The 26,343-nt window shown below is 41.9% G+C and overlaps 1 protein-coding gene and 1 pseudogene across 1 annotated transcript in view; both read right to left on the reverse strand.

The window, feature by feature from the left end:
* The window catches only part of LOC145414373 (tetratricopeptide repeat protein 33-like), a 176,207-nt gene that overhangs the window by 114,950 nt on the left and 34,914 nt on the right, over positions 1–26,343 (reverse strand). The window lies entirely within an intron of this gene.
* On the reverse strand, positions 4,851–4,965 carry LOC145414496 (5S ribosomal RNA; annotated as a pseudogene).

Here is a 26,343-nt window from a genome sequence, read left to right on the forward strand (position 1 = left end):
ATGTCCATTATTGGTGTGAATAGGGTCTTAAATAGGTGCCATGCAAGTCTGCTAGGGAGTTATTTAGGTGGCTTTCAAAGTTAGGCTGGGTTAGGGTCCTTAAGTACAAGTCCAGGAGGCTGGGGCCCACTATTCAGACGGGACCACTTTTCGGACATGCCTTTGGCTCTATTACGTCGGATAGTGGTGGGATTACTCCAATCTTATGTCGCCCCATGAGAAGCGTAGGAGCCCAGGGCTAGACAAGTTGGTCCCGACATTTAAGATGAGAGTGACCAGCCTCACTCATCCCTGAGTGGCCTTACGTGAGCAATAAACCCCAATCATCCCTTGGATATAAACCTTCACTGGCTCAATCCAATTGGAATGCAATAATTACCCACTAAACCACCAGGCGCCATAGTTTGGTTATTTGGTTACCACCCAGCATAGTAAATGGTTTCCTGGTGTACAGGAACCCACTTGGCTTGTCATTCAGTGTAGAGTCACCCATAAGCAGAAGGAAGAGGAAGGAATGAAGGAAAGAATGACAGAAAAGGGAGTGTAAAGTCACCCGTAGGTAGAAGGACGAGGAAAGAAAGAAGGAAAGGAAGAAGAGAATGGAAGGAAAGAGGAATGGGATTACTGTATATATATATATATATATATATATATATTATATATTTATTCATATACATATATAAGGGTGGTCCTAATTTTCGATCTTGCAAACTTTTAGGACAATACCCCCTAAAATCCTTCTATATAACATGAAAATCTGTCATGCAAAATATTTTTCAAAAATATTTATATTTAGAGGTCGCTCATCAGCCTTTTATGTTATTACGTATCGCCACATTCAGCTTGTCCCACATAGTTTCACAGAAATGTCTTTCACACAATTTCGGTGTCTTGAAACTACTCAGCTCTGCATTGTACAAAGATTTAAATTCATAGCACCTAGGCAGATCACAGCTGCCTAATGTGAACCGGGCGTGGCAGTTAGACAATTGTCATTATACCTCATGACTCGGTTATGCTGCTGATATTCGTGGTGACGATAATTTACTAGATTTCAATGACAATTTGGTATATAACAGTGTTTCACTTACTTGTTAAGTGCATAGAGATGTCACAGTTGTGTACTGATAGCACACAGTGACAATCTAATTCTATCTATCTACCTATTGCCAGATGCCCTAATCCTGTACAGGGTGGCCACAAACAAATCGCCTCCACGTCGCCCTGTCCCCCGCCATTTCATTGCCATGCTCCCAACTCACACCCCCCTCTCCACTCCATCCCTCCATCTCATCCTTGGCCTCCCCCCCCCACCCCCATCCACCTCACTCACATACACTCTCCTCGTCAGTCTCTCACCCTCCATCCTCTCCACATGGCCAAGCCACCTCAGTGTATTCCTCCTAATGCTTCCTATCACATCCACATCCACACCACAATGCCCCTTTATATCCTCATTTGTCAGCCTGTCTCTCCATGTGACTCCAGGCTCCTCTTGAATAACTCATTTCCACTGCTCTCACTCTTGACCTGTGTCTTTCCAACAATGTCCAAACTTCAATTCCATACGTTAGAGTTGGTATCACAATACTGTCACGTGGTAACTTTTTCACTTCCATGCTCACTTGCCTGTTTCTTATCACTGCTTGCAAGGAACCAGCAACCTTTCTTCCTTGTTATACCCTTTCAACCACTTCACCCTCCAAACTTCCATCCTTACTCATCACATTCCCCAAATACTTAAACATACTCACATTTTCCATTTCCTCACTATCCAACCTCATTGTAAATTCACTGACTTCACCTCTCTCAAAAATCATCACTTTACTCTTCCCTACATTCACCTTTAGATTCCGTTTCTTACATACTCTCCCAAACTCATCCACCAAGCCTTGCAGCTCCCCTATGTCTTCACTTAACAACACAGTATCATCTGCAAACAACAGTACAGGGAGTTTCCAAACACTGCCCTCTCTCACTAGGGCCATTCCAACATCCACTGCCCTACCTTGTACCTCTTTTATTACCCCATCCATGTACAGAATGAACAATCTAATTCCATCCATCCATTGCCAGAAGCCATGTATCCCAAATGGGGTGGCCAAGGGCTTAGAGTTAATTGTTTTACAGGGAGGGGTACACCCTTTAATTGCATGCTTTCTGCTTTTACAGGCAATCTTACATAATTACTGATAACTGGTTGAACTGTGTTGATTCTGGACAAATACGGCTTCGACGAGTGGAAGCACTGATGCTAAAGCAAGGAACTTGTCTGGGACTCAGTCTGATGTCTACTTGCTCGACAAGTTGGAAGATAATATCAAAGGGTCCAAATTGCCTTCAAACTGCCAAGCCCTAGGTTATCTTTTGCACTTCCACCTGAAGCAGAACAAGACAATTAAAACAGCAGTGACAAATACAATCGAAAAAGTGGAACAGTTCTGAGAGTGTGCCCGTATTCCAGTTCAACAAACATGCAATTCCAAAAAAAAATTAAAGTAGATTTTGCTTCAATGGCAATTTCTTAAGAAAAACAAGGGCAAGAAAACACCAGCACAAGTCCAGGGTGAGCAATCATTTAAAGATACTTTGGATGACCTTTTCGATACTGCACATGCTGATGCCCTGAAACTGATCACAGTAGAAGAGGACAAACAGTTTCTCATCAGTCAGTGTATGAAAGGTCGGCCGGGGGCAATGGCAGGAATCGACTAGACCCAAAGTATCAAAGAAGTAAATAAGCACCAGTGTGAGTATATGGAGCTCACTTGGATGGTTCTGAAACTATTTCTTCTACTGATAAAGCAGATCTCTTCGCACAGACTTTCTCCTCCAATTCCACCTTAGACGATTCCGGTGCTGTTCCTCCATCACTTCCCGCCTCTGACTTCCTCAGCCATGAGGAAGTCAGAAGTCAGCTGATGTATTTTCTGCAATCACTGGCCTCAATACTAACAAGGCATATGGGCCCGATGGAGTTCAGGTCCTGTTGTTCTCAAGAACTGTGCTTCTGTGCTTACACCCTGCCCAGGCAAACTCTTTCGCTTTTGTCTGTCAACTTGTACCTTTCCTTCTTGCTGGAAGTTTGCTCTCATTCAGCCAGTCCCAAAGAAGGGTGACCACTCCCAACCCTCCAACTATCGTCCAATTGCTTTAACGTCCTGTGTTTCAAAAGTTTTCGAGTCAATTCTCAACAGAAAAATTTTAAGGCATCTTTCCTATCACAACCTTCTTTCTGATCGTCAATACGGATTCCATCAGCGACGCTCCACTGGCGATCTTCTCACCAACCTTTCAGATTCCTGGTCATCCTCCTTTCGGGACTTAGGCGAAAGCTTTGCCATTGCACTTGACATCTCAAAGGCTTTCGATCGAGTCTGGCATAAATCTTTAATTTCCAAACTGCCCTCTTACGGTTTCTATCCTTCTATCTGTGCCTTCATTGCTAGCTTCCTTTCTGGTCGTTCTATAGCCGCTGTTGTAGACAGACATTGTTCTTCTCCTAGATCTATCAACAGTGGTGTTCCTCAGGGCTCTGTCCTATCACCAACTCTCTTCCTTTTATTCATCAATGACCTTCTGAGCTGTACATCTAACCCTATCCACTCATATGCTGATGACTCCACCCTTCACCTTTCCACTCGGTTCCCGCTACGCCCATCTCAGCAGTTACTTCAACAAACAAGGGATGAGGCTATGGCACACCTAATGTCTGACTTGGCTTGTATCTCTGACTGGGGTAAAAATAATATGGTTGTTTTTAATGTATCTAAGACTCAGTTCTTACACCTATCAACCCGTCAAAATCTTTCACAGGTATACCCACTAATGTTTAATGATATTCAGCTTAATCCTGCATCATCCTTGAACATGCTTGGGGTTTCATTTACACGGGACTTATCTTGGAAAGATCATATTACATCTCTTGTAAAATCTGCATCCAAGAGATTGGGTGTGCTAAGCCGACTCCGTTCTTTCTTTACCCCTGCACAATTGTTGACTCTATACAGTGGTTTTATCTGCCCCTGTGTGGAATACAACTCTCATGTGTGGGGAGGCTCCCCACATACAGCTTTTCTGAATAGGGTGGAGTCAAAGGCTTTTCGTCTCATTAACTCTCCTCCTCTTACTGACTCCCTTCAACCTCTGTCTCTTCACCGCACTGTTGCATCTTTATCTCTTTTCTATCGCTTCTTTAATGGTCACTGCTCCTCTGAACTGTCTGCATGCATTCATCCATCTCTACGACAGGCGCGTAGCACCCGTCAAGCAGCAAACTCTCATCCCTTTTCTGTCCAACTCTCTAATGCAAGAGTTAACCGTTACTACCAGTCCTTCATTTATGGAATGGGTCAACTCTGGAACTGTCTCCCTCTGTCTGTATTTCTTGCTGCCTATGATCTCCGGTCTTTCAAATGCAGTGTGTCCAGGCATCTCGAAATGAATGGATCTTGAATTTGGCCCTCTCTTGTATTTTGTTTTTCTCTTCGATGGAACTGTTATTGCGGGCTCATGGCCTTTGGTCCCTTCTTCCTCGCAAAAAAAAAAAAAAAAAGGAGAAAAGGCCACCACTGCATTTGAGCAGGCCCAAGAAATCGCTGAATTGGAGAGTAGCAGTACTTTGTCATCTGGGGATGAGTCCAGTGGTAACTGCATGACTTCTGTAAATGAAGAATTAAATGTAAGTCTTCCCTCACCACCCAAACGTGGTCGGAAAGTTGTTCATTCATTCATTCATTGCCAGACGCCATGTATCCCAAACGGGGTGGCCAAGGGCTTAGAGTTAATTGTTTTACAGGGAGGGGCACTAATCCTCCACCAACCCCACTTGACATGTAGGGAGAACATTATGCCAACAGCATCTGGTGTTCCCAGGCGGTCACCCATCCAAGTACTAACCAGACCCAACGCTGCTTAACTTCGCTGATCGGACGGGAAGCGGTGTACTCAACGTGGTATGTCAAAATTTGTTGGCCACTCTGGATTGATATCAACTGTCTGATCGCGCTGCTCTGATGATTCTCGGAGAAACAGCAAAAGCTTTTGGTCATGATCTCAGTTCATTAATTCTGAACAGCAGCAGCATCAGGTGACAGCGACAGAAATGACGCAAAGAGACGGCGATGAGCATAATGAATGAGTTCGCTCTGGAAGAAGTAATCGTCGTACACTGGGATGGAAAGCTTCTTCCAGACCTCACCAACAATGAAAAAGTGGACCAACTTCTGATCATTATCTTGTCATGTGGTAATTCTCAGCTATTAGAAGTTCCAAAATTAGGATCAGGGACTGGTTTGCAGCAAGCACAAGCCATGATCAGAGCACTGAAGTGGTGGGGAGTTGCAGAAAGGGTCCAATGCATCTGCTTCAACACGACAAGAGCAAACTCGGGTCGCCACAAAGGAGCATGCATTATGGTGGAACAGCTACTGGACAGAGAACTCCTGTACCTCGCCTGCCGGCATCACAACTTAGAACTACTTGCAGGAACTGCTTTCAAGACAGCAATGTATGTTGTACCGGAGCGAAAAGTACTGCTCTTCAAGCGATTTCAAACTTTTGGGAGTTCAATTGACCAGGAGCACTTCCAAGACGCATCATCTGATGAAGTGGTCATAGCTCAACTTGAAGATATCAAGGGGGAGGTCCTGACCTTTGTTTTCACTACACTTCTGCACAAGCAGTCTCGAGATGATTACCGTGAGCTACTTGAGCTGACTGCCATCTTCCTCGGTTCATCACCACCGCGAGGTACTCGTTTTCCTAAGCCCAGCGCGATGCATCAAGCACGATGGATGTCAAAGGTAATCTACACATTCAAAGTGTGGATGTTTCATTCACAATTTACCTTGACCATCAGTGAAGGGCGTGGTCTCCGTGACCTGCGTGTGTTTTACACACGCTTCTACATCAAGGCCTGGATAACAGCACCACTCACAGTGAGCGCCCCACAGAACGACCTGCATCTGCCGCGGGCCCTAGTCGACTATGCCACCATCAACAATGAGATCTCCAGAGTAACAGCTCAGAAAATTGCCTCTCATCTGTGGTACTTGAATGAAGAGCTGGTGGGTCTTGCACTGTTTGATGATAACGTCAGTCAAGAAGTCAAGAAACAGATGGTGAAAGCTATGAATTTCAATGATGGTATGGAGGATCCTCCCAAGTGAGTGACCATTGCGACTGGTGACATTCGAGGAAAGACTGTTGCTGATTTCACCACGAAGCAGACAAAGAACCTCTTCAAAAGACTGGATATCAATGATGACTTTTTGAAGTTACCTGTTGACCAATGGTATGAAGATCGTACATACGGAAAGGCGTTGGCATGTTTGCAAAAACTCACAGTAACCAATGATCACGCTGAATGTCCAGTTGCACTTATCGAGGCCTTCTCAGGTCGTCTAACGAAGGATGAAGACCAGCTGCAATACATCCTACAAGTTGTGGCCGACCACAGACGCAGAGTTCCTCATGGAGTTAAGTGACGCCTGCAGCAATGAATGGTCATTGATTTGGCTGGCGACATAATGGTCATTTAATAATGCAGAAGTGACTGTATTGATAGTCGTTTACTGGTATTACAATTAAGTGTTCATCAAAAATCTATAACCTGCTTTGAAGCAATTCAGATTAGTTAATAAATATATCTAACTTTTTCCAAAATTAACCGTTTGTGACCTTCTATGAGATGATATCGTATCTGACAAATTCATGTAAGAAAATTTCAGATACAAAATCCTCTGAATATACACGGTTTGACACTTATACAGTGATATTCAAGGGCAATGAGCAACCTCTAAAAATTATTTGTTGTCAAAAATATTTCACATACAGTACAGTAAAACCTCGATATAACGGACTTCAATATAGCGGAATTCGCTTTAATCGGACTCAAGGAGCCAAGTGGACTAAACTCTTATGCTCAGGAAAAGTCCAATAAAGTCAGAAGCAGTCCTCTCTTGGAATAAATGAAAAAAGAAGCAAACGGAGGAGATACCATAATATCAGTCCCTCCTCTCTCCTCCTCCATTCCTTCTCCTCCTCCCCATCCCTCTCCTGTGTGAGAGAGAGAGAGAGAGAGAAATGCATAAATGACAAGCAAGCCTCTGTGCATAACAAAAGGAGGAGGAAGTCCAAGGGGGAGTCCTGATGTCGCTTTTATTGGACTTTCGCATTTTTCGGACTGGCTTGGGCCCTAATTAGTCCTATCTAGTGATAGTGTCAATCACAACTCAAATAGATGCATCTTCAATAAAACATGATGTCAGCATTCCAAACAATAACATACTCTGGTCAATGATGTTATGAAAATTGCTAAATTCAGAACTGATTTTTCTTTGGTGACATAATATGACAATTTTTTATGCAGCTCCCTTAGTTGACAGTTTAGGCTCTTTTCCTCTTCAGATTCATAAAATTCAATGACTATGCTTTAAAATGATGTATAATTTATGTACTTTTAAGCAATTCTGATCTTGACACAAAAGGTTGACATCTTCGTGAAATGACCCTGGAGGCAATAATCACCTGCTTCGGCTTAAATAAACATTGTCTCTTAAGGGGATGAAATATATATATATTTCCCCTTTTATTTAATTTTCATTTTTTCTAATGCTTTCTTTTATAACCATTGTATGCTACTCTGAAATGAATATGAGAGAGGGATAGAAGTAACAGAAGGAGGAAAGGAAAGAAAGAAAGGAAAAAAAGGAAGAGAAAAACTGGGAGAAAAACAGACAGGGCAGAGAAGAGAGACTGATTATGTCAAGATCTGTCAATGCTAGCTTTTATAACAATCAACATATCCCTGTGTATACAGAACTGGTTTGCATGGTACCCGTAGTTTAAGAAATTATTGCATAAATTTCTTTTAATTATTTTGTATAGTTTTACATTGATTTCCGAATTACTTTCCTCAGTGAAAAAAAAAAAAAAAAAAAAAAGACATCCATCCATCATCCAATCCTACATTGCCCCATGAGGAGCGTAGGAGCCTAGGACTAGGCAGTTGGTCCTGACATTTAAGATGAGAGTGACCAGCCTCACTCATCCCTGAGTGGCATTACGTAAGCATAAACCCCAACCACCCCTTGGATATAAACCTTCACCGGCTCAATCCGACTGGAGTGCAATAATTACCCACTAAACCACCAGGCACCAAAATTTGGTTATGTGGTTACCACCCAGCATAGTAAATGGTTTCCTGGTGTACAGGAAACCATTTGGCTTGTCTGACCCCACCCTTTTTAAAAAATGCTCCCTATGTCCCTTTGTCTTTTCATAATCATCTATCTATCTATCTACCTATTGCCAGACGCCATAATCTCTTAAGAGGTGGCCATTTGACTTTGAGTTACTGGTTTTATGGGGAGGGGCACTAACCCTCCACCAACCCACTTATTGACACGTAGGGAGCACGTATGGGTTGGTTATATGGTTACCACCCAGCGTTGTAAATGGTTTCTTGGCTTACAGGAAACCATTTGGCTTGTCACTCAATGTAAAGCCACCTTTAAAGGAAAGAAGAGCAATAAGAAGTGACAGGAAAGATGGGAGATATAGGAAGGGAGGAGGGCAGGCAAAGAAAAAGAATGATAAAGGATAAGGAAGATGTAGGGAGCACTACATCAAGTGAGTGGATGAAGGTCGCCACCACCTACCACCATGCTATTCATTAACCCTATTAGTGTACCTATATAGTTGTGGGCTACCATGTCTGCATACCCTCACCTCTGTTCCTGACTTCCTCATCAAATAAGAGTCTGCTACAGGTTGTCTGATATTATTCTGAACACACAAGTAGCAATGTCATTGTGAGCTGTGCTTCATAGACAGTAGTCTAACAATGTTTCACCCTATTTTTACACTGTACTGCAGGACTCTGATGTAGAACACTGATTATATCCTCCTTCCAAACAATGATACGGATAGAGGATAAGCAGTTCTCAAATGTACATGCTGGTACTCTTAACAATAAAACATTCAAACAACAGCTAGTTCCTGAACATTCTTCCAGCTCGATGTATTTAAGTACCGTACAGGTTACATACATTGCCATTTGAATTGAAAGTCTTACCTGTACAAGATGGACCATATATAATGCTCCACTTCCCCTTTACCAGGTACTTTCTCAGGAGTTGTGGGAATTGCTCAGTGTTATCATTACCTACCATGCATCATTTATTCACTTCCACCTCCTACTGCAACACACATGCCCACATTAGTCAACCAAGCAACCCCCAGAGCACAGGATCTACTGCCACATGAGTTTCTAGTGGAGCTTCATTTATGGGTCACCCTGCACATCACTGGTTTCAAATATTTCAGACTTCATCACATTATTTCACTGAAGACCTGGAAAAGAAGGGACTCATGAAAAGTCCTATGGCCATATGATCAAGAACAGAGAGCAAACACCCAATTATTAGTCATTCATGGTTATCTGTAATTTTTAGATCATTCATGGATATCTCTAATTTTTAGATATGATAAGTTTTTATCCCACATTACAGTGTAGTGAGCAAAAACACGAAAGTCAGACATACCTATACTCTTTTTCCTTTAATTTAGTCCTGACCTACTTCCTTTTGCAGCTACAGTATTTCATACAGCCCACCGGCAAAGGAAAATACTTGAGTTCTGCATCCTTTCTACAGCACTTCCTTGTGACTAGCATCATATTCTAAATGTTATTCTACCGCTACAACTTAGCATTCAAGGTGCAGAGATGGCAATTTTAGTGCATGTTAGAAAAAAAAAAAAAAAAAAAGAATGCCATCATCACATGCTTCAAAAAATATTAAATTTTGGGCAGCATGTGATGATGGTATTAACCCATACCATCCCAGGCATTTTTGCAAGTTTATACCCATCCAATCCCGGAACAAAAACGGAAACAAGTTTAATTGCATAAAACAATCCAAAAGGACATATAAATCAAGGAAAAGCAAAAAAAAGTATTCCTCATAGGAGAAATAAGACCAGGATGGCCGTCCGTCGTGTTTTTAGCCGTTTCCCAAGCAGTGAGCAATGTTTTCCCACCCAGCTGGGCGGGATGAGAGAGAATGGGGGAGGAGAAAGGGGGATTCCCCTTTCTCAGTGTCCTCCACTGGCTCATATTCCTCCCCAGAATATTTATTCACATCTTTCTCTTCTGAAGAATCACTAAATGAAGGGACAGAAGGGTCTATGTGACAATTTCAAAAGCATCCTCCAGCCCAATGAGGTGGAAAAATGGTGTGATTTTCGCGACATCCTGACGCTCTGACGGACAGTGGCACACTGATGTTACTCACCCACGCAGAACCAAACTCAGTACTACAACTGCTTGGACACAGTGTTGCCATTACATTAAGCTACTCCTTAGCAAAAAATAAGCTAGATTAAAGCAGTTTGAGAGTGTGACAGCACTTGAATTTTGCTGTAGGCACCATCACGTCGCTGGGATTAAATGAGACGTTTTGTACTGTCGGCACCATGCCGACGGTGGGATTGTACGGGTTAATCCTGACTATGACAAAACACAAAAATAAGTTTCAAAGTAGCCCTGAGGACAGTAAATCACCCAGGGGGATGAGGGTGGGTTCATGGAATGTGGGAAGTTTTAGGGGAAGAGCGGGGGAAGTCGCTGAGGCATTCAGTAGGAGGTGGGTGGATGTGGCATGTTTGCAGGAAGTCTGGTAAAGGGATGGATCAGCCAGAAAGACTGTTGTGAAGGACTGTTAATATAAGTTGTTTTGGCAGGGGGGGGGCAGACAGATATAGGGGTGTTGGTGGAATGGTTGAGGAAAAATGGGTGGAATATGTTACGAATGTTATAGGAGTAAGCGATAGGACATTGGTAGTGAAAATTCTATTCGGTAGAAAGATAGCTGTAGTTATATCGGCATATGCTCCACAGGCAGGATTGCATGAAGCAGAGAAAGATACATTTTGGGATGATTTAATACATGCAGTAGGTGGTATGCGGGATGATGAGATGGTGGTTTTGGGAGAAGACTTGAATGGTCATGTAGGTTAAGCAGCACAAGGTTATGAAGGAGTACATGACAAATGTGTGTATGGTATAAGGAATGCAGGAGGGGAAAGGATAGTCGAGTTTGGGGAGGCAACGGACATGACTGTGTAACATATTTTTGGAAAAGAAAGAGTAGGTTAATTAAGTAAGAGTCTGGTGGAAAAAGCAGTCAGATAGATTATTTTCTGGTTAGGAGGGCTGATAGGAAGTTAGTGAGGGATGTTAAAGTTACAGGAAGTGAGGAGTGTGTGCAGCAGCACAAACTATTGATCTGTGATATGGTGTTTAAAGAACGAGTGATGAAAATGAGGACTTATGTACCTAGGAGCAAAGTATGGACGTTGAAAAACCAAGTAGTAAGGGATGCCTTCTATAGCGAGATGAGGAGAGTGGTGGCTGAACAGGGAGCTGTAGACAGAGGCATTAATGAACAGTACAGAGCCCTCAAGAACAATCTCTTCAGAGTTACTGATGTAACATGCGGTTGGACAAGAGGACCACCAAGACATATAGTAACTTGGTGGTGGGATGAGGGTGTAGAAGCTGCAGTTAAGGAGAAAAGAAGGCTTTTCCGGGAATGGAAGAAGAGTGGTAGCAAGGAGGAATACTTGGCAGCCAAGCGTAGGGCTAGAAAAGAGGTATACAGGACGAAGTCCGAGTCACAGAGACTTTTACTTGATAACCTAAATCATGGGGAAAGGAAAAATATTATGTTTAAGGTGACAAATCAGATGAAGAGGGATAATTGGGATATTATAGGTGGGCAGTGTGTGAAGAATGATGAAGGAAGGGTAGTGGTGAACAGTGAGGATATTAAAGATGCATGGAGAGAGCATTATAGCCAGTTGTTGAATAAGGAGTTTGACTGGGACAGGAAAGGTTTGGAGCCAGCAGATCTGGTGTTTATCCCTTGGCCTTTGATTGATGCTGCTACTGTGAGTGAGGCAATAGGTAGGATGAAGGTGGGGAAGGCAGCAGGTGTGTCTGGGTTGACTGCTGAAATGTTGAAGGCCTCAGGAGATATAAGGGTGAGGTTAGTCACTGACCTGATAAATATGATTATTTATGAGTGTTGTCCCAGATGATTTGCTGAAAAGTGTAATTGTAAATGTGTATAAAGGGAAGGGTGATGCCCTGGAAAGAGGAAATTATAGAGGTATAAAGCTTTTAGATCAGATAATGAAGGTAATGGAGAGAATTTTAGAAGGTATGATTAGAGAAAGAGTGAATATTAATGAGATGCAGTTCGGGTTTATGCCAGGTAGGGGGACCACTGACGCCATATTCATTGTTCGACAGCTTCAGGAAAAATATATTGGTAGGAAAAGGGATCTGTATTTTGTTTTTGTTGATTTGGAAAAGGCCTTTGACAGAGTCCCTAGAGAGGTGGTGAAGTGGGCAATGAGAAAGCTTGGCTTGGAGAAGTGGCTGGTTGGGGTGGTTATGGCTATATATGTGGGTGCTCACACCCAGGTAAGAGTGAATGGAGACTTGAGTGATGAGTTTTCCGTGAATGTTGATGCGCATCAGGGGTCAGTTTTGAGTCCCATGTTGTTTATCATGGCACTTGAAGCCCTCTCACATGACTTTAGAAATGGACTGCCATGGGAGATATTGTATGCTGATGATTTGGTGTTGATTGCAGGGAATGAAAGAGAGGCGGAGGAAAGATTAGGAAGTGGAGAGATGGTATGGGGCACAAGGGCTTAAGGGTATATGCAGATAAAGCAAAAGTGATGATATCTAGGGTTGGTGGCGGTACTGTCAAAGACGAGGGGGAGTGGCCATGTGCAGTTTGCCACAAGAGTGTGGGAAGTAATTACATCTTGTGCGGTGTTTGTGATAAATGGGTGCACAAGAGATGTTGTGGTATCAGAGGTAGACTGCAAGATAATGCTGATTTTATGTGTACGGTGTGTCGGGGAGAGCAGATAGAGATTGTCAGGCATGAAAGGGTTGAACCTGCTGGTGAATCTATTGAGTGTGTGGAAGAGTTTTGTTATTTGGGAGACATGTTGTGTGCTGGAGGTGGGGCTGGAGCTAGCTCTGTGGCTAGGGTGAGAAGTGGTTGGAAGAAGTTCAGGGAGCTCTTGCCTCTCCTGACATTGAGAGGACTCTCCCTACGTGCTAAGGGGTCTTTGTATGCAGCATGTGTTAGGAGTGTAATGCTGTATGGTAGTGAGACCTGGGCAGTAATGGAGGCGGATATTCGCCGGCTCAGACGTAAAGAAATGACAATGATTAGGTGGATGTGTAGTGCGTCCCTGCGTGCAAGGTCTGGGGAGTCTGGGTTTATGATGGAAGAGTTGAGAGGTAGGATGGGACTGGAGTGTATTGGTGTTGTGATGAGGAGAGGTAGACTGAGATGGTTTGGACATGTGGAGAGGATGGGGGATGATAATTGGGTGAGGAAGGTGAGAAGTGTTAATATTGGGGGTGGGGTTATGAAGGGTAGACCGAGAAAGACATGGGGAGAGGTCATTAAGTGTGACCTCAGGGTTAAGGGACTGAATAGGGAGGCTGCAATGGATCGTGCAGCGTGGAGAGCCGCCATTAGGTGACCAAGGCCGACACATGCAAGCATGTTGGAGCCTTTAAAAATGAAAACGAAAATGATTTTCCATTGCATTACACTCTCAGCTTTTATAACAACGCCTTTCATTCTGTACGAGTGTTTATCCACAATGCAGTATAAACAAGTACAATTGACATGACATCCTGTTACCTCTCCTCCTTTTGTTTCCATGGACTTATACGGTGATTCTGCAGCAACCAACACAGATAACTGCATTTGGACTTAGATCAATGTCCTGATGGTCCATCACGGTGATTTTCTAAGTCCATGGAGAGAGATGCTGGAGAGTCAACATGGCTTTTGAAGGTGACTGCTCTTAATACATCATGAGTGAAATTATATATACCAGGCAGCATATATACCATAGTTGACCATGCATACATCCTACACTATGGTATCAACAACCTCACTCAGATGAGATATTTTTCATTTAATTCTTGCTACATCAAGACAACTTTATTCAGGATAAGAGACACTTTTTTAGCCTGACACAGCCTTATTAACCCATTCACTACTACACATGACCCAGAGGTTGAATAATATCATGTGGAGATGCCAAGGATAAAATAAAAACGATAACTTGAGTTGAAATGGTCAAGACGGGTTAGTTATATTATTAAGCTTCCACATGAGATAATGATCATGATATATGCAATTACAGTACTACATTTTGAATACAGGCATTATACATCTTGATTCCTGAAGTATGAATCAGCAAAGTTTACTTCACATAAATATACAGTAGTATTTGTATAATACAAATTTTCACTTAAACAATCTTATCTTAGAGTAACACACACACACACACACACACATACACACACACGTTTCCTCACTACAGTTCTAACCTCACAGCTGATTGTTACCTTACATTTCATTAGAGCTGTTACACTGGCTGTGAGATACAGCAAGTCCTGTATGAGTCAGCCAAAGCACTACATTCAGTTTCCATCTGATGACATACGGGTTAGTTATATTATTAAGCTTCCACATGAGATAATGATCATGATATATGCAATTACAGTACTACATTTTGAATACAGGCATTATACATCTTGATTCCTGAAGTATGAATCAGCAAAGTTTACTTCACATAAATATACAGTAGTATTTGTATAATACAAATTTTCACTTAAACAATCTTATCTTAGAGTAACACACACACACACACACACACACACACACACACACATACACACACACGTTTCCTCACTACAGTTCTAACCTCACAGCTGATTGTTACCTTACATTTCATTAGAGCTGTTACACTGGCTGTGAGATACAGCAAGTCCTGTATGAGTCAGCCAAAGCACTACATTCAGTTTCCATCTGATGACATACTGGTATTTTACATTTCATTTCATTGCTGCCACCAAACAATGTAATTCAGCAGAGTCACAGAATTAATGAAGGCTCTATCTAATCCCAACAGTACAAAAGGTCTAAGCTGAATATAACTGTCTGGAGGCGGCAGAAACAAAATTTAAAATTACAAAATCAAATAACGAGTTAATTCATTTGACTTCATGCAAGCAGTTTGTTATTTTACTTAGGCTAAATCAGGATTTATTTCAGCTGAGAGAAATTCTAATAGCCAGAGGGTTGGAAACTATCTCATTTAACCTATGAACTGCTACAAATCCCTACAGATGAATAAAATGCTCTGGATTTAGCCTGAAAATAATACCAAACTGTGTTTATGGTATTGAAAGTTAATATCTAACTACATTAGCAGATTACAACAGAGAGTGGGTAAGCATATACTGCTCCATCAAAAATCTGTTTTCCCACTTTAAAAATGCTATGGAGGAACCTGACCCTTTTGCCTTCAGTGGACACATCATTATTTTACTTAAGCTATCACAGGATGATTTTGTTCAGTGAAGGGGAAGTCACAGGTCTAAAGTTAAAAATGATGTGTATTCAGCCTGAATAAAATACCCAACTTTGTCCAAAGCAGCAAAATAATTAAAGGAACAGTTCTCGAGCCATGGTCATATCTATTACAGTTAACCCATCATAACTCAGCAAATATGTTCACTTTACTTCTTTATACCAAAGCTCAGTGGCAAACACAACACTACTAGCAATTTTAATGCTTTCCATGACACTTTTGTGTGACTACAGCTATGTTCCAGTGTTAACATTTTCAGTCTAGTGATGCATTTTATTAATTTACTCCTGCTACTTCCAGACTCTTTTCTCCAGGTTTAGAAGGCAACAAAACAACACCCAGCACACGATATTATACACTAATACTGTCATCTCTCCCTCCTTGCCTGCCTCAGACCAGCTTCCAGAAGCATACCCATATTCAAATCACTCACTGCTCCATTCAGTCACTCAAAGGCAACACACAGCTGCATGCACGGCCTCCTGACATCCATCCTTCTGAATCCTATCTCCTTTGTGAGGACAGGGTCCACCTGACCAGGCTGAGATGTGGGCATCATCCAGCCCTCTCGAGTTATCAGAAAAAGCTGGATGACTCCGCTGCCGATGCTTGTCCAGCATGCAACACAACACCCCATACTATTAAGCACATTATGGAAAACTGCATTGCATGCAATCACCTGCGCTAACAACACAACATACACTCCCTGAGGGCTCTGTGGGAAAGCCTGGTCTTGGCCGTGGCCTTCCTTAGGAACACGGGGCTGTTCAGCCAGACTGACTAGGGATCAACTACTACTACTATTAGAAGAAAAGTAGGCTAGTGATATAGCAGTGGGTATGTGCTCTTAGTCGTGTAGGCATATATCTATACTGGTAATGAGTGTACCCTTGTAATACTGTCTTATAGTGTCAGCCCCAAATATCAGCAGAACAAACACCCGCGTCCTTGCCTTATCTATGAAATGGTCCAGGAAACAATGAAAAAATGAAAGCAAGGAAAATAACAAATATTAAAATTTTAAAAAGGCAGTTGCATGCTGTAACTTGCACCTACATTAACCCAAAGGAGACAATCTATAAAAAAATAAAATAAATAAAAAAATCCAGTACTTATATTCGATATCAACCAATATGCTGTGAGGGGAAACAATTTAGCATGAAGTAATTTGTTTAAAGTGCAAATACTGTACACATATAAAATCTTTAACCACTGCCTTGTGTTTGAAAAAGGTGATCACCTGACTTTGTTTACATTTTACAACTACTGTTTGTTTGGCATGATGCAAGTATTCCATTCCCTTTGTGCATGCATATTTACCAACAGAGTGCTTATTTAATACTTATTTATGATACATTTAAGATAATGCCAAAATGATAAGGATTCAGTGATAGCTCACATACCTCTGCGGCAACACTCATTTTCATCTATGCATTTCACTCTTGCTTAATAAATAACAATGCCTTAAACAAGATGAAACAAGGAAAGTAACCAGAGGACTGGCCCCACCATCGTCCCCGCACTGCCAGCGCCACAAAAACTCCCCTGCGGCTCTCTGCACACCACTTCCCTGAACCCGTCCCTCCAACACCGACCCGTGCTAATCCCCAGCACAAATGCCAAGTATGCAAGTACTCAAAAGTTAGGCCAAAAACTCAGAGGAAGGACACGAGATATCAGTGTGTTGAGTGCAACATGGCATTGTGCTCACAACCATGTTTCAAAGAATACCATACCCTACAGAACTACTAAGAACATGTGTACTTGCAATATATAACATTATACAGGTAATCCCTTAATTCACACGAACTTTTTTCACGCGATTTCGGTTATCCACGAATTTTTCGTACAATAATTAAAACAAAATTATAGTATTCAAATAAATAATTTTAATATACGTGACAAATAAATAAAATATAAAAATGCCTACCTGCTGCCCGTGTGCATACACATATGTGTGTGTGTGGGGGGGGGGGAGGTTGGTCTACCACGCACCACACAGTCAGTTTGAATCTGATGGTCGAATCGTGTGTGACTCGTGAATCGTTATTTCTGGCTTATTTTTCTGCCTTCCAGTGATTGCTTGCCTTGTTTGCCAACATGGGGCCTAAGCATAGTGCTAGTGATGCATGTGGTAACACACCAAAATGGACTCGTAAAGTGATGTCGCTGACAGAGAAAGTTAAATTGTTGGACAAACTTAGGGAAGGAATGTCGGTGACAATTCGCCGTGAGGATGATTCCCCGTCACTTATTTACTATCGATCTATCCATCTATTGCCAGAAGCCTCAATCACGTACGGGGTGGCCACAAACAAATCGCCTCCACGTCGCCCTGTCCACCACCATTTCAGTGCCCTGCTCCCAACTCTCACCCCCCCTCTCTCATATACTTCTCCACTCCATCCCTCCATCTCATCCTTGGCCTCCCTCTCCCTCTCCACCTCACTCACATACACTCTCCTCGTCAGTCTCTCACCCTCCATCCTCTCCACATGGCCAAACCACCTCAGTGTGTTCCTCATAACACTTCCTATCACATCCACATCCACACCACAACGTTCTTTTTATATCCTCATTTGTCAGCCTGTCTCTCCATGTAACTCCACGGGCTACTCTTAAATAACTCATTTCCAATGCTCTCACTCTTGATTTGTGTCCTTCCAACAACATCCAAGCTTCACTTCCATACGTTAGAGTTGGTATCACAATACTGTCATGTAGTAACTTTTTCACTTCCATGCTCACTTCCCTGTTTCTTATCACTGCTTTCAAGGAACCAGAAACCTTTCTTCCTTGTTGTACCCTTTCAAGCACTTCACCCTCTAAACTTCCATCCTTACTCATCACACTCCCCAAGTACTTAAACATACTCATATTTTCCATTTCCTCACCATCCAACCTTACTGTACATTCACTGACTTCACCTCTCTCAAAGACCATCATTTTACTCTTTCCTGCATTCACCTTTAGATTCCGTTTCTTACACACACTCCCAAACTCATCCACCAAGCCTAGCTCCCCTTCGTCTTCACTCAACAACACAGTATCATCTGCAAACAACAGTACAGGGAGTTTCCAAACACTACCCTCTCTCACCAGGGCCATTTGCCTTACCTTGTACCTCTTTTATTACCCATGTACAGATTGAACAACCATGGAGACATGACACATCCCTGTTTCAACCCAACCTTCAAAGAGAAAAATTCACTCAGTTCACCATCCACACGCACTGCAGCCTTAGCACCATCATACATACTCTTCACAGCATTCAACAACTTCTCATCTACTCCATATATTCTTAATACTTTCCACAATCCTTGTCTATCCACCCTGTCATATGCTTTCTCCAAATCCATGAAAGCCGCATACAACTTCTTTCCCTTCTCTAGAAACTTTTCCACTAAAGATCTAAGAATGAATATCTGATCTACACAACCTCTCCCCTTCCTAAAGCCTCCCTGTTCTTCTCCAACTAATTCCTCTGTTCTTTCCCTAACTCTGTCAATAAGTATCCTACCATACACTTTTCCTACTACACTATGAAGACAAACGCCCCTATGATTACCACACACTTCTTTTTTCCCTTTTCCTTTGTACAAGGGAATAATTATACCTGACTTCCAATCCTCTGGGACTCTACCTTCCTCCCAGGGCAATCTGCACATCTTCCACATCCATTCTACTACTATCTCTCCCCCATGCTTCAGCATTTCACCACACACTCCATCAGTTCCTGGGGCTTTCCCCAATTTGACTTTCTTCATTGGTTCCACAACTTCTATCCTACTGATTTCTTCCTGTCTTCTCACCTCCCTCCTTCTCCCAGCCATTCCCCAGCCACTTATACTCGCATTCCTTCCATCCTCTATGTTCAACAATTCATTAAAGTGTTCTCTCCATGTGCTCACTTTTTCTCCCTTCTCCACTAGTAATCTACCATTTTTATCTTTCACTCCCCTGCTAACTTCACTGCCACCCTGTCTTACTCTCTTCACCTCTTTCCACAACATTTTCTTACAGTCCCTCCACTTTACACTCAAATTCCTTCCAAATTCCTCATCCGCTCTCTTCTTACTCTCTCTTACTAATCTTTTTACCTCTCTCTTCCTTTCTACATATAACTCCCTCTTCTGCCTCTCAACTTCTTCCACGTCCCTATTTCTTATCCATTTTACATTTACATACCAGTTTATTTAGCAAGTACAGTACACTAGTTTCTTACTTATATGAGTTATAAAATCCTCCTGAAAATTAGTTATTAATGTATTAATTAATCAATAATAAGTATATTTATAGAATGACAGGGAATCATCCAGGGTGTAAATTGTCCTGACGGGGAATCATCCATGTTTTGACGGTGAATTGTCTCGGAACAGTATGTTTGGGGGGAATGAGTCAACTGTTCGTACAATAAAGAAGGCAGAACGTAGCATACGGGAGGCAGTGAGGGCTAGTGCACCAGACTGTACTAAAGTGTTTCCACCTACGCCTGTGAATTGTCTCGGAACCGTATGTTTGGGGTGCGAGTCAACTGTTCGTACAATAAAGAAGGCAGAATGTAGCATACGGGAGGCAGTGAGGGCTAGTGCACCAGACTGGTAAAGTGTCTCCACCTACGCCTGGGCTTGTCAGCTTTCAGTGTTAAATTTCTTACATTTTCTTTGTTTTTCATACGTTATGCTAGTTTATAAGGTGTATGTAGTGCATAAACAGTATTATCCAGATGTAATATGCTTAATACACGTGCGTAATTACGTGCACACATGGGAAGAACGTATACGCGAATTTACCATATACGTGAAGGGTCTTAGAACGTAAGCCTTGCGTGACTTAAGGGATTACCTGTACATACTTGTAAGGCCTAGTAAATATGTTAGAACAGTAGTGTAAGGTGAGAAATGGTATAGTGTAAGAGGAAAAGACACACATAGTGAGTACAATGTGCAAGAATTTGGCAATTTCGATGCGTTCTGTGAGTAAAACTATGCTTATATACCCTATATTAGTGTGTGAAAACTGTTATAATCTTGTATGACCTACCAACTTCTATGTAATGAACCTCTTTGTACCTTCCTTGAGTGTTTTGGCTAAATCTGGTATAGTTGGCCCTTGCACAGAAGACAAGAATGGGGGCGCACTGCGGACCACAAAAGAGTACGCCATGATAAGGAGGACCTCTCATAATGGCATTTCTAGAGTCAGGTGAGCACTTTACTGATTGTTTTCCATGGTTTCTCATCAAAACCGACCTTTTTAGCTGAAAAACCCAAGGTCGAAAAGTTGGCAGGATTGGGGCGATTAATTGTGCCAAAGTAGTCGTGACGCGGCGGGTTAATAGCTTTATATGATGACATAAACCAAAAGGCAGATGACTGTGCAATAAGCAGTCAACTTGGGGGACATATGACACTGGTAGAAAATGACAGTTGTCATCTGTCCACTGTAAAGTGGTACCATAATTTTTCAAAGGTTTGTCTTTACTCTTACATAGGTGCATTACCTCAGACTCTGACATTGTCAATATAGTGTTCTATAATGGCCTCATCCCACCAAATCTGGATTGAATGGTTTGGGGAAAAATGGTAACTCCCAACCAATATTTGATACCTCCATGCAGACCATGAGGGGTGGAAAAGAAAACTACAGTACTAGGATGGCGGCTCAAGGCTGGCTGGAACTATCCACTTACAGTACTAAGATTACAATGAAATGAAACAAGCAGCTGTCCTGACAATCTGCTATGAATGTCCAGTTTTCATGTAGGACAAACTGGCAGTCTAAATATGCAAAATAGGAATGCAGTGTACAGATGCTACCATTACTAGTGTTTGTATATAACAAGTGCTAGAAGACTTCAGTTATCATATAGCTAATCTTTTTCATGTGTCTGAGGATAGAGAAAGTTACAGGCAATATACAATTGGTGCTTAGTGGGTATTTACTGCGCTCCAATTGGACTGAGCTGGTGAAGGTTTATATCCAAGAGATGGATGGGGTTCATTGCTCATGTAATGCCACTCAGGGATGGATGAGGCTGGTCACTCTCATCTTAAATGTCGGGACCAACTGCCTAACCACGGGCTCCTACGTTTCTCATGGGGCAATGGAGGATTGGATGATGGATGGATGAGGCTCTCATGGAGAACAACCAAAGCAGGAATGGAAGAAGGATTGAGTGAGGTATCAAAGCAAAAAGTATCAATTAGTGTAGTGTGGATACTGCCAGTGTGTTTTTTATAATAATATGCATACAATGGCTTAGCTAAACAACATTACAGTATTTTTGCACCTTTTTCCAGTATTTGAGCACCAAAAAGGATTTAGTAAACGCTGTGTATATCCGACTCATATCACATAGTTTGCATTGTTAAAAAGGCTCCAACATACTTGCACACATTGACCCTGGTCATCTAATGGCAGCTCTCCATACTCCTCAACCTTAGGGAGGCTGCCAAAGAGTGTAGAGAACCACCATTAGGTGACCAAGGCCAATGCATGCAAGCATGCTGGAGCTGTTACAAACAATACAAATGATACGATATGAGTCAGAGACACACACAATTTTCTAAGTCCTTTATTATCCTAAAATGCTGGAAAAGGGTGCAAAAATACTGCATTTCTACAAACAAACAGCAGATGCAATTTTCATGGGGTGAACAGTCACTGTTTGACTCTTAAAAAAAAAAAAAAAATCAGTATGAGACACTGTTTATACTGTACAAACGAAAATGAGATTTTCAGCATGGTTTTAAGAATAAAGTATTATAAAAAAAAAATGCAGCAAAGAATATATACTGCACAAACTGCACCTTAAAAGAAAAAAAAAAATCAAGGAACCACCCTAAGAGACTCTCTGCACACTCTTCAAGAGATCTGGCTTTTTAATTTTTTGAACTAATTCTGCCTAAGTATGAGGCAACACAAATATTCAGGGTTTTTTTTTGAGTATTTACAAAGGAATTTGTTATGCTGCAGGAGTGGTCTTGATGTTACCAACCACCTCCAACAGAATGACTATGGCAAGAGAAGCAAGTCCTTTCCAATCCTGTGAAGGAAAGTTTTTAGCCCCTTAACTTTGATGACTGAACTATAAGTAAGGAGTTTTGCACTATATGGGTTAGCAACTACTGTATATATCAGTCCCTTCACTGTGATGCCAACTTCAATCTTATTGTATCTCCCACCACAGAGAAAAAGTTCTTGGCCCCTTAACTCTGAGGATTTAACTATCAGTATGGTTTTGCACTATTGTATATCAGTTAGTAACTTCTGTATATATCAGTCCCTTCACTGCAATGCCAACTTCAGTCTTACTCTACCTCCCACTATATTACTTCATTCGGCTTTAGACAAATCTCTCAAACTGAAGGGGTTGGGGCTGAAACATGGCTAATATTTTCAGTTTTTAGGTCTGGAATTTTAATTTTTCTGCCATACAGAGAAGCACATAAGAGCATCACCAACATGAACAGCACAGGGTGGATGGGTGGTTGGATGGACTACTGTTATAACTGTTAAGATGACACACCAGTACAGCATTTGATATTTTAGTACCCACCTATATCATGCAGCTTACCTGTGGGCCTGAGGTTAGTGCATTGGCTGGACTCCCCATATTTAAAGAACTACTCTTTAATTTTGGTCCGATGTCGTACTTACAAGGAAATCATTGAAAGCCACACCACTATTACTGTGACTGACTGGCCAACAATGAATGGGAGGAAAAAGTACATTAGCTGCTTTTAATAGTATACCAGTCTACATGGATGTACATAAGTGAGGCATATTAATCATAATGTATTTGGGTGTACAATCCTGGAGAGAATAACCTGATAGTCAAGGAGGAAGGTGCAACGTCCATCTCATACTTACCTGACAAAAGATCAGTGTCTGATCATCATCTCAACACACAAAATGAAGCAATTTAACACCATAATTGAGCTATGATACTTTCATTTCTCAATATGGACCAGAACACTACTGGGTAATTTTCTTTCTATCTATCTATCTATTGCCAGATGCCTTAATCCCATAAGGGGGTGGCTCCAAATAAATTGCCTCCATGTCGCCCTGTCCCAAGCCATTTCACCGCCCTTGCCCTAGCTCATACCACCCTCTCTCATATACCTCTCATTTCCATCCCCCCATCTCATCCTTGGCCTTCTCCTCCCTCCACCCCACTCACACACTCCTCATTAGTCTCTCACTCTCCATCCTCTCCACATGGCCAAACCACCTCAATGTATTTCTCCTAACGGTTTCTATCACATCCAAATCCAAACCAAAACACTCCTTTACTTCCTTAATGGTCAGTTTCTCTCTCCATGTAACTCCAAATGATCCTCTTAAATACCTCATTTCCATTCCTCTCACTCTTGACTTGTGCTCTTCCAACAACACCCAAGCTTCACTTCCATATGTTAGAGTTGGTATCACAATACCAACATGCGGCAACTTTTTTACTTCCATGCTCACTTCACTATTTCTATTCACAGTTTTCAATGAACCAAAAACCTGTCTTCCTTGTTGTACCATTTCACCTACTTCATCCTCCAAACTTACATCGTTATTCACCACACTACCCAAGTACTTAAATGCACTCACATATTCCACTTCCCCATCATCCAACCTCATTGTACATTCACTGCCTTCATTTTGCTCACAGACCATAATTTACTCGTCCCTATATTCACCTTTAGATTCTACTTTTTACATGCTCTCCCACACTCATTCACCATGCCTTACACTTCCCCTGTGTTTTCACTTACCAATACAGTATCATCTGCAAACATTACAGGAAGTTTCCAAACACTACCCTTTCTCATTAAGGCCAATCCAGCATCCACTCCCCTACCTTGTATCCCTTTTATAACTCCATCAATATACAGACTGAACAACCATGGAGACATGACACATCCCTGTTTCAATCCAACACTCAGATAGGAAAATTCACTCAGTTCACTATACAGATGCACTGCAGCCTTAGCACCCTCATACATGCTCTTCAAGCATTCAGCAACTTCCCATTTCCTATATATATCCTTAACATTTTCAAAATTTCTTGTCTATGCACTCTGTCATATGATTTCTCCAAATCCATGAAGGCCCCATATAATGTCCTTCCTTTCTCTAGAAACTTTTCCACTAAAGACCTAAGGATGTATAGCTGATTAACACCTCGTCCCTCCCTAAAACCTCCCTGTTCGTCTCCAACTAATTCCTCTGTTACTTCCCTAACTTGGTCAATAAGTATCCTACTATATTCTTTTGCTATTACACTAAGACAAATGCCCCTATGATTACCACACACTTCTTTTTCCTCTTTTCCTTTGTACAGTGGAATAAATTATACATGACTTCAAATCCTCCGGGACTCTACCTTCCTTCCTGGCAAGTCAGCATATCTTCAATATCCATTCTACTATTTCTCCACCACATTTCATCATCTTGCCACACACTCCATCAATTCCTGGGGCTTTCCCCATTTTGACTTTCTTCACTGCTTCCACTTCAGTCCTACTGATCTCTTCCTCCCTTCCCACCTCCCTCCTTCTCCCAGCCATTCCCCAGCCAATGATACTCACATTACTTTCATTCTTTATGTTCAACAGTTCCATAAAGTTCACTCTCCATCTGCTCACTTTTTCTCCTTTTTCTACTAGCAATCTACCATTTTTATCTTTCACTCCCCTACACTTCATTGCCATCTAACTCTCTTTACCTCTTTCCAGAACATTTTCTCACAGTCCCTCCACTTTACACTCAAATTCCTTCCAAATTCCTCATCCACTCTTCTTACTCTCTCTTAATCTTTTTACCTCCTTCTTCCTCTCTACATATAACGCTCTCTTCCTTCTCATAACTTCCTCCATGCCTCTGCTTCCCAGTCACTCAATATATGCTTTCTTCTTTTGCACCACAGCTTGTCTCAACTATTCATTCCACCCTGCTGTTCCTTGCACCCCCTTTTGTCTGTTCTTCACACCACACACCACGTCACATATTACACAGGATTCTTCTGTGATTATCTTGCACCACACACCACGTCACATATTACACAGGATTCTTCTGTGATTATCTTGCACCACACACCACGTCACATATTACACAGGATTCTTCTGTGATTATCTTGCACACACCTTCCACCTCCCCCAGCTTCTCCAAATCATACAGGTATTTACCTAATCGCTCCTCCAATTTCAGTCATCCATCATCAAATCCTTATTTTGGCCCCACCAGGAGCATAGGAGCCCAGAGCTAAGGTACTCATTTCCAATATTTAAGGCAAAGGTGACCAGCCTCACTCAACCAAGAGGCATTACGTGGGCAGCCTCCACCATCCCTCCTATATAAACCTCTACAGCCTCAACCCAGTTGGAAGTTTTGTGGAATAATAGCATAGATTATAATAACATACAGTATTCATTACAATACTGAAGAATTTAATGACAGGGTATGTCTTGGTGGTCAGGAGGTACGAGATGATAACTTGTTCAGCCTGATTCACCCAAGCAGTAAACCCCCTCAGAATTACAGCCCAAATACAAAAGCAAGAAGTAACATGAATTTAAGGTCATCTCTCAGGTGCTGAAGTGGAATGCCTCTGCTTGGTGGTGGCACCAACATAGCCTGGTGGCTCCACTGCTCAGTTATACAAACACCCCTCAACTCCTTCCCTATCCTCCAAGAGAACTGTGGACTGCACATTGAAAACTTCAGCCAACGGTCCATCAGGTTCACATTCAGATGAGCCTAGGGCAACAACAACAGCAACAACAAGATGTCTATTTATCATCCTCCATATTAATGTCCTTACAGGGTCTACAATATGGAATGTTGGCTTCTTCTTGG

The sequence above is a fragment of the Coenobita brevimanus genome, chromosome 99 (assembly GCF_032717465.1).
Source record: "Coenobita brevimanus isolate Jiangsu-jjx chromosome 99, ASM3271746v2, whole genome shotgun sequence".
Classification (NCBI taxonomy): domain Eukaryota; kingdom Metazoa; phylum Arthropoda; class Malacostraca; order Decapoda; family Coenobitidae; genus Coenobita; species Coenobita brevimanus.